Genomic DNA, 9,267 nt, shown 5'->3' with positions numbered 1-9,267 from the left:
TTTTCCAGTGTGACTCTTATGTGCCATGTGTTTGCAGGAGACTCTGAAAGCCAGAAGAGGATTTCAGGTCCCCTGGAATTATCCATGCAGTCCCTTTTAAGCTGCACATGAGCTCTGGGAAATGAACCTGGACTCCCTCTAAGAAAAGACAGGAGCCTAGCATAGCCTTCTGATAGGTTCTACCCAGAAGCTGATTGAGACAGATGCAATACCCACCTATATTGGATGAAGGTTGGGGACTTCTACAGAAGAGTTAGGGAAAGGATTGAAGGTCCTGAAGGTGATGGCAACTCTGTAGGAAAACCAACAGTGTCAACAATCCTGGACCTCTGGAAACTCCATGAAACTGAGCTACTAAAGAGCATATGTGGCCTGGTCCTAGGCCCCTAACACATATGCAGCAGATGGCTTCCTGGTCTTGCCCCAGTGGGACAGGATGAGCCTAATCTTGCAGAGACCTGATGCACCAGGGTAGAGGCAAACCTAGGAGGGGCACCTTCTCAGCGGCAAAACAAGGGAGATAGGGTGAGGAACCTAGGAGTGGGTACTGGGTGAGGAGCATCAGTTGGGATGTACTTACATAAATAAATTTGAAAAAATACGGAGGCATGTTTCTAGCCCTCAAATATTCCACATAGAACACACGTGCATTTGGCATGGCATGAGTTTAGGGACAATATTAGCCAGTGTAGGTTGAATATGCAGCAACCAATGCTGACCTAAGGAGCGTCACGGAGCAGTCAAAGAAATACCCTACCTGTAGACCAGTCTTTGCAGCAGATACTGTAGGGAATCAGAAAGCTACTCCTCTGTGAGTTTTGTTGGGTCAGTGGGCTGGCGGAGGTGAGGGCATATGGTCCTCATTCAGAAGATACCTGTGTATTGAGTTACTGTTATTGCTGACCGGTGTGTTTTGGGGCAGGAATAGCTGATTCTATTATTTCCTTGCAGTTCTAACTTCCTCATGGAGCTAGTTGGTAGGTTTTTGCTTATGTCTTTTAACTACAGATACTGTGGTTGATTGCTATGTATTGTCTGGATATGAATGCAAGGACCGTTGGAGTCCTGAAGAAGTCCTTGGATTCCCTGGAGCTGGAGTTCTGCACTGTGAGCTAATACGGGTGCTTAGGAGCTGAACTCAGGGCCTCTGAAAGAGCAGCAAGTGCTTTTTACCACTGGGCCATCTGGCTACCCCGCCAGCATTAGTTCTATGACAGATGGTCAAAAGCTAATTCTGAGATTATAATTGATATTCAAGAGATTTATTACTGAAGTATTCCCTGAAGAAACAAGTAACAAGGTTCAAGAACAAAGCAAGAAGCTGCCAGGCAAGAGGAGGACTTAAAATGCCAGTGCCAGGCAGATAAAATCTGTACAGGAACACAAGGCTATCACCTACATTTCAGGCCTTATTATAGGTAAATGGATTTTGATTTCCCTGACTCAACAGTCAATTTGCTAAGAAATATCATGGAAAAGCAATCTTTATTAGAATGGCTAGCATTACACGCTGGTGGACAAAACAGTCCCCAAGGCAAGTTTGCCGAAGAAGAACAAGGGATAGGACTCAGCCCAGGAGGATGCACAGGGATGGTGTGAAGGGATCTTGGGTTCTTCCTTTGGGCTCTGGTTTCATCAGACTAAGGACATTATTTCTCATATATTTTTGTATTGGTTTAAACTTGGCATTTCATTCCCATGATATTCTCTCATCCAAGAATTTGAAACGGAGAGTTGGGAGTTTTCAACCTTCCAAGACATCCACTACCTCTTTTACCTTTATGGGGAGAAGTGTTCAAATTTAAACCTGTATCACAGAAAATAATTAGGTCTTTAAAGGCTATAAATTACATTTGTCAGCTGCAGAGAAAATAAATGGAGTTTCTGGTCGTCTGGTGGCAATGATGAATAGCAGTGTTGGGCTTTTGCTCTAAGAATCTTGTGTAGACCTAAGAGCTTGTCTAGTGAGTCTTACAGAAAAAGACTATTAATTCAAACCACCTTAGATGGTGGAGGCCAAGCTCCAAGCTCCATGTATTGTGGCTGAGGATTTCTTCTGGTCTGGGAAGTTCTATATGGTTGACATCCCTCCAATGACAAGAGAAACATGTTGTCAAAGCCCCAGTTCTGTGTAGAAACTGTGAAAAGGGGAAATGAATCAGATAACCCATTAACTAAGATCTCTATGTAGCTCTGAGTTATTAGTAGGCCTGATAGCGTCTGTGCAGGACATCAATTAATGTTGACCATTCTGATTTGAAACCTTTAGCTTCTGACAGAGAAGCAAAGTCAGATTCATTCAAATCCTACACAAAGGCCCCTCAAACTGGTCTACACCTGTTGCAGTAAATATTAAAAATGGAAAGACTTATTTCTTTATTGGCCCTACTGTCTCTCTCTGAGGGCACTGATTCTAGCATGGAGTTTGATGCTGCACGGAGGACTCTGTCATTTGATCCGAGAGCCATATTTTCGGCATAGCCCCCCTCTCTGGCCATTAATTCTGCCTGCCCTACTCCCTCTGTCCCGGGAGGAATTACCTCCTGGTTCAGGACAAACATGACTCTAAGGCTCCATAGCTTTTCATACAGGTTTGTATATCAAACTCTCAATCTACAAACCCCCTATACAATAAGATTAAAACAAATAGACAAAGATACAAACTTCTCTATGAGACATATGCCCATCTCTATGAGATATAAGACCTAAACAATCCTTAAAATGTTCATAGCTACCTAACGCCAATTAAGTCTACCTGGATCCAGTTCATCCTCCTAAATCTCCATCTTGGTCTTTCTCTCTCCTTCTCTTTTGCTCTCCTTTCCCCTCACCTGAACCTCTCTCTCCACTTCCCTTGCCCAATCACTGGCTCTTGTCTTTATTTTACTAATTAAAATGAGAAGGTTCAGATGCAGTCACCTGAGCACGTGTGACTAGGCAGCCCTTCTTGGGGAAGTGGAATTAATATCAGAATACAAGCGGCTGCAGGACCATTTACACACACTGTTTTCAGGCTTTGTTTAATGCAATGCCTGCAACATCTGACTCCACCTGCTCAGGGAGGTGGGCAGAGCAAGCCTGAAAACACTGGGAAAACAGAGAGTTCTGGTGTGTATTTGGAAAATTCTGAAAATAGAACTCTCCATCTCAACCCTGCCCACTCAGCAGCTACTAACTGCAGTGATAAAACACATTGATCCAGTCCTTCTAATGAACCAGGGGGCACCCTTTTCTTTCCTTTGGATCGAAAGGAGAAATTTGAAGCCAATGACTATGCTTAAGACAAATCCACATCTGGAAAAGTTTTCAGTCACTGCTAACTTTGCATTCTGTGACAGCCTTTGTAGGAATCCCATTTGCAGTGAGCTGATGGAGCATTGTATTTGGTACAACAAACAGAAGGGAGGAGCAGAAAAACAGTGAGACAGAAAGAAGAGCCTGGGCAGCACCACAGCTTCCTTCCCAGCACTGCCCGTAATCAGCAGAACAGACACAGCTCTAATGCTAGATGTTCTCCTGGCTTAAAGCTCACACAAAGGGAAATCCACTCCAGACCCTTGCTTGATAGGGTTCAGGAAAAGAGCTTTGCTGAACTGCAGTTTTCCTACCATTTCGTGACACTGTCATACCTGAAAACCTACATTTGCGTTTTCGAGTTAGGAACATTACAGTGAAATACCAGAAAACTCTTGAGATTCCAAGGGCCCTATGAGGAATAAATGAACCTTAAGACTGAGAATTGGTGAAAGGGCATAGCGAAGATATTTAAAAGGTTCTTAGGAGCCATACCATTCATTATTTTATTCAGTCCCTAGGGAGAGTTCTTGTTGTGTCTCAAACATGTATTTAGCCGGGCAATGTGCAAGGGCTAGTGGGGCAGCCTATGAAAATATAAACACATGTAAGAATTATTCTCTTTCCTCTGTGAAAGGTACCATTTTTGGATGGAATCTGATTAGAGGAATAATTGTCATAACAGATATCCTTTAGGACTTCATAATTTGAAGAGATGGCATGTACTAGAATTGGGGGGGCCAAGACAAACATGGGTAGTTAAAATTTTCAACATTTTGAGTGTGGCAGCAATGAACCCTATGTTCCTAGAACTGATTGAGGCACAGAGAAGTCCTATGTAGGCCAAAGAATGAGTTTATTTACAAACTTATGACTCATTGATACAATATTTATAAGTGAGTTTGGGAAGGAACATTTTATTCAGGAGAGTTCACTCTCTGTATTTTATAACCACTGGGCAGAAAGAACTCTGAAAACAATTAGCAAATCAACTGCTTTTATATAACTTTTATTTTAGCTTCAGCTTTCCTTTATATGAACTAAACTACGGTTCATCATAAAAACATGTAACATTTATTGAGCGCTTATTGTGTGTCAGAGCCTGTGGTAATTGAGTTATCTTTCTGTAAATATCTAAATGACTTGGTATTGGCAATTACATCTCATTAAAGCCAAAAAATAACACCTCCAACTTGTGAGACCTATTAGCTTCATTAAAATAAAAGATCTCAATTGCAGCTAGAAAAATAAAAGGAATTGCCGATTCCTGACAAGGAACATTAAGTCGTGTATAAACTGCTTACAGCCTCAACTGTGGTGTGTGCAAGCTGCAAAAATGATGAGTTGATTAGACTTTGCCAAGTGAAGTAACTTTCATTCTTCCTGTTTCCTTGAGAACGCACTGGATGCATCATTGGAGGCTTGAACTTAGGCTGTACTCATTACACAGTGGTCTGACTTTTAATTTGATGTGAAGGTCTTCTGTAGATACCCAACAAATCTAAGAGATTGTTTTAAATCTTGAAATAATCTTATGACCTAAAAATTCTGTTTTTTTTTTTTTTTTTTTTTTTTATGTGTAACTTCAGATAACAACTGTAATAACCCTGAGCTCTTAAAGACACAGTTTTGGCTGGATTTTGACACTAAGGTAGATAAGAGGCAAATCTTGAAAAATCTCTGCACATAATCCAGGCCGCGAATTAACATTCCAGCATGCTAGGAACTGGCATTGCATTTCCAACATCACTCAAATATTTCTGGGGAATGACACTTAGAAACGGGGCCATAGGAAATAGACTCTGCAGAATTAGCAGGCTATATGGTGTCCTGATGAATGTCCCTTCATGGTCACTCCTACTGCTCTCCTAATATTTAGGAGGTACCGACTATGACATTTTCATACTTCTCAATAATGACTGCTCTATGAAGTACTACTGGTTTTCTAACATATAAAGAACCGATGGCTTACGAGGTTCCCATTTACATGGGCTGTAAGAGGAATGGCCAGGTTTCAAACTTGCCATTTATCACATCTTTTGTCCTAAATATCTGCCTCAGATTCTTTGCTGCTAAGGAAAAATGATGCCACAATATGTGGACATTATGTAAAACTTTATATCCAGATGCAGGTTTTAAAATAGATACTTCTGAAAGGAGGCTTGCCATAGAGATCAGACAATTAGACTAAGCCAAATCCTGGTCCAGAAGTTCCTGGGTATATGTGCTTGCATTAATGCGAACAGTTTGTGAGCCAGGTACAAACTTCTAAAAAGTCAACTTACTTGCTTGAGCTATTTTGCATATCAGTGGTTAAGTCTGTACTTGCCACTCTGGAATCATTGAACATCATTCATATATTGGCTTCTACCCCTTCAATCTAGAATGAAGGCTTTGAAAAAGTGTGTTCTGTGTTCATTTCCAGTGCACTCTAGAAGGCACTCCGAGCAGTGTCTGGAATAGCAGAGTTGTGGCTTCATGAACGTTCTATGGGATAGACCTCAAGGTCTATCATCTAGGAAACGTCTCATTATGGATGCTGATTCTCCTTATCACACTCAAGGGATACACTGGTGTCCTTCACCTCCAAAACAGATTGGAGCATTGGCTTCATTTGGTCTCTTATCCATAGGTTTTGACACATTCAGATTGTGGGTCTTTTTCACCATCCAATGCAAATTCCATGCAATACACTGACATGTGATGATAAAGACTAAACGCTGAAATTCATTACTCCGAAGAAGCAGACAGTCTTTCTGGCTACAGTTGTCATCGTTGGAAAACTATGGTGAGAAATTAACTGATAAACGTTCGGGCAGATTTTATTCTTTATTTTGTTTCTGGTGATTCATTATTTCTCCCTGGAGATGGAAGTATAACTTCGTTTTTATACTTCGAAGTATAACTCTGCCTCCAGGTAGCCACTGGGAGCAGACAGTGATGCCAGTATTAGTGGAGGGACAATAAAAGTCTTGATTTTCCCTTTGATAACTCACATGTTCCATCACCTCCAGAAACTACATTAGAGCTCCTGTAAATCAATTAGCTTGCTGGGTCCCTAGAGCCAGTGAAACATTGTCTCTTTTATCAGACATTTCCTTCAAGGACCACACAAGTTGGAACTGGTTTAATAGAAGACCAAGAATAATCACTATTTGGATTCCTTATTTTTTGGAAACTCAAAGCATATATTTTATTTAGATAAAAGTCCTGCCAGCCTTGGGATTGTATTATTGCCTAGACCTCAATAGATGAATAGCAATATGAAAATAGATTTTCATCTGTTTTTTTTTTCCCGTAGCCTGGGGATGATAAAACAGGAATAATCGAAGCATTTTATTTTCTTTTTATGAAGTTTTCCTGTAAGGTTCCTTAACAAATGCAGGAACTGAGAGAATCTGCATGTATTTCAGACCATGCTACAGGTGTAGATGAGCATGTAAAAGGGATTTTAAAACTTTAAATTCTTCCAAAAGGTTATACATACTACTATGTAATTGTCAGATTCATCTCAATTTTATCTTTGGAGAAAAATGATATTGCTTCCATCTGTATGGAGAGTAACATAATATTAATCTGAAACAACTCATAAATATTTTACAGCATAAAATTTCTACAGAGCAAATTAATCCCAGCGGACAGGATAACAGTGTGTCTTAAACAAAGGCTTCAAGTTGAATTTAGTGATATTATTTCATATATAGAGAAGGCTGAAGTATCTTAAATCACATAGATTTGCTATAATTTAAACTTTTCTTAAGGCACCAAACAGTGTTCTAACTTAATTCAGAGCAGCTTCATCATAAGACAACAACTTAGATATAAACTAAATATCTTTGAGAGTCTGAAAGGGCTTCCCATATTGAGGTTTATATATATATGGTGTTTTATATATATATGGTGTTCTCAGATATAGTAATTCATCAGAGGTTGTCAAGGCCTCTTGGGAAAGATGGGGAAATAAATGTCTTCATTTTTTTAAAAAGAAGGTCCAGCTGAGTGTCAAGGGTAATATTACTTAATTCAAGTTTCACAGGCTTAAGATTGTTTAACTGAAAATATGCAAAAGGTCTTGCTTTATTTTCTGTTCCCTCTCTCTCCTTCTGTGTATCTTTCTCTCTGATCTCTCTATTGTGTGAAAATGATAGAATTTTATTTGGATCAAATTTGGATTATAATTTTTTTCAAAGATTAGATACAAATAATTCAGCGAATTGTAATTAAGGTTTGATATGAAAAGACTTGATCTTCCAATTGCCTCCTATAGGTTAAAAAATATAAATATATTTTGCTTAATATATTTAATTCTATAAATCCAAGGGAATGAACACTGACCCAAATTATGGCCAAATTAAAGACAACATTGAGTACATATCAGAGCCTAATTGGCCACTGTCTCCTCATATAGTGGGGTTTTTAAGACTAGCACTAAGCCAATATCTCAAGTCCGTTTTTGTAGGGAAATCTATGGGTGTGGGATCTTGCTTTTATGCATGATTATAGAAGACTGCAAGACCAGTCAGTTAAGGAAACTGGGCCATGGAAAAATAGCCATAGAGCATTCCTGGAACAGGTGGCCTCCAGGGCTTGATTTATATTTCATTCTGTGGTTACAGGCTGTAAGGCACAGTGGAGTTCTGAAAAACAGAACCTCAAACTTTCAAGGAAACTGAAGCCTAACTACAATGGCTCATCAGAACAACATGGAGATGGGCTGGTTTCTTAAATACTCAACAGATGCTCTAGCAGGCACTTGTGAATAGTCAATTCATGGCCGGTCTCAGAAACTGGCGTTTTGGAGACCATATTGAAACTTGGATATTCTCATGGGCCACTACATTTCCTCATAACCCATCAACTCAGTCTGAGGTAATTATGTATCTTTGATTAGATCAAAGTTCAGGGTCCTCCAAGCTTCTTAGGCACATCTTTGGCTTTTACATTCTTCATGTCCACATTATTCCACCATAGTGCATGTTGGCCTCTTGTTTGTAAGTCATTTGATTTAGTGTTTGTCTAGTTTGATGGGAGCTTCAAGATTGAGCAGATAAAGAGATGATCTCCTCCTCCCTCCTGTGTTCCTCCCTTCACTCTCATTCCTTTGGAAGTCTTCTTCTTACCCTTCAAGATTCACTTCTCCTTTGAACTTCGTGGGAATTACTGACTGTGCTCATTTTCCAAACTAAGTACATTGTGGTTTATCTTCCACAAATTATTGGAAATTACTTCAGAACAGGGATAGTTAGTTGAACCATTTTATATCTATGACACCAAGTTGAATAATGTATTCAAATCAGAAATACCAGATAAATATCTGCAAAATGCTTGATTTTCCCCTTCACACTAATCATCTATAATGAGCGTGTAATCATATTTCTCTTGGTGGAGAATATTGTCATTCAGGCCCAAACAGAAATGTGCAATTTGGTATGTATGTATATTAGCAAGGAAACTCAAATGAAAGAGTCAAAAGAACATTTATCCCTCAAAACAACTTTTTGAAGAAACGTATGTGGAAAATTCATTTTTAAAATAGTGAGTAGAAGCTGGAGAGATGTGTTAAAGGTAAGCATTCTTATTGATCCCACAGAAGATGTGGGATCCACTCCAAGCACTCACATCTAGTGGTTCCCAACCATCTGTATCTGAGTTTCAAGGGAATCCACTGTCATCTGGCTTCTGTGGAAATGTGGTGCAAGTGTACCCAAACGCAATAATCAATCAATCAATCAATCAATAATTCAATCAATCAATTAAAACTAGTATTTATTATTTATTGAGTTTTAACTGCATAAGTATGTTCTAAATATCTTGTCTCTATTATGTTATCCACATGGGAAATAACCCTTGGAGAAACCAAATTATGAAGGTATTGATAGGGTAGACTGAAAGAACACTATAGTTCAGTTCCTAAGTGATTCTAGATTAGGATCTTCTTGAACAGATATTTTGTTTTGGTTTGTCGCTGCTGAA

This window comes from Micromys minutus (assembly GCF_963924665.1).
Source record: "Micromys minutus genome assembly, chromosome: 2".
In the NCBI taxonomy this organism is placed as follows: Eukaryota; Metazoa; Chordata; class Mammalia; order Rodentia; family Muridae; genus Micromys; species Micromys minutus.
The sequence above is the reverse complement of the archived record's forward strand: the minus strand, read 5'-3'. Positions refer to the sequence as shown.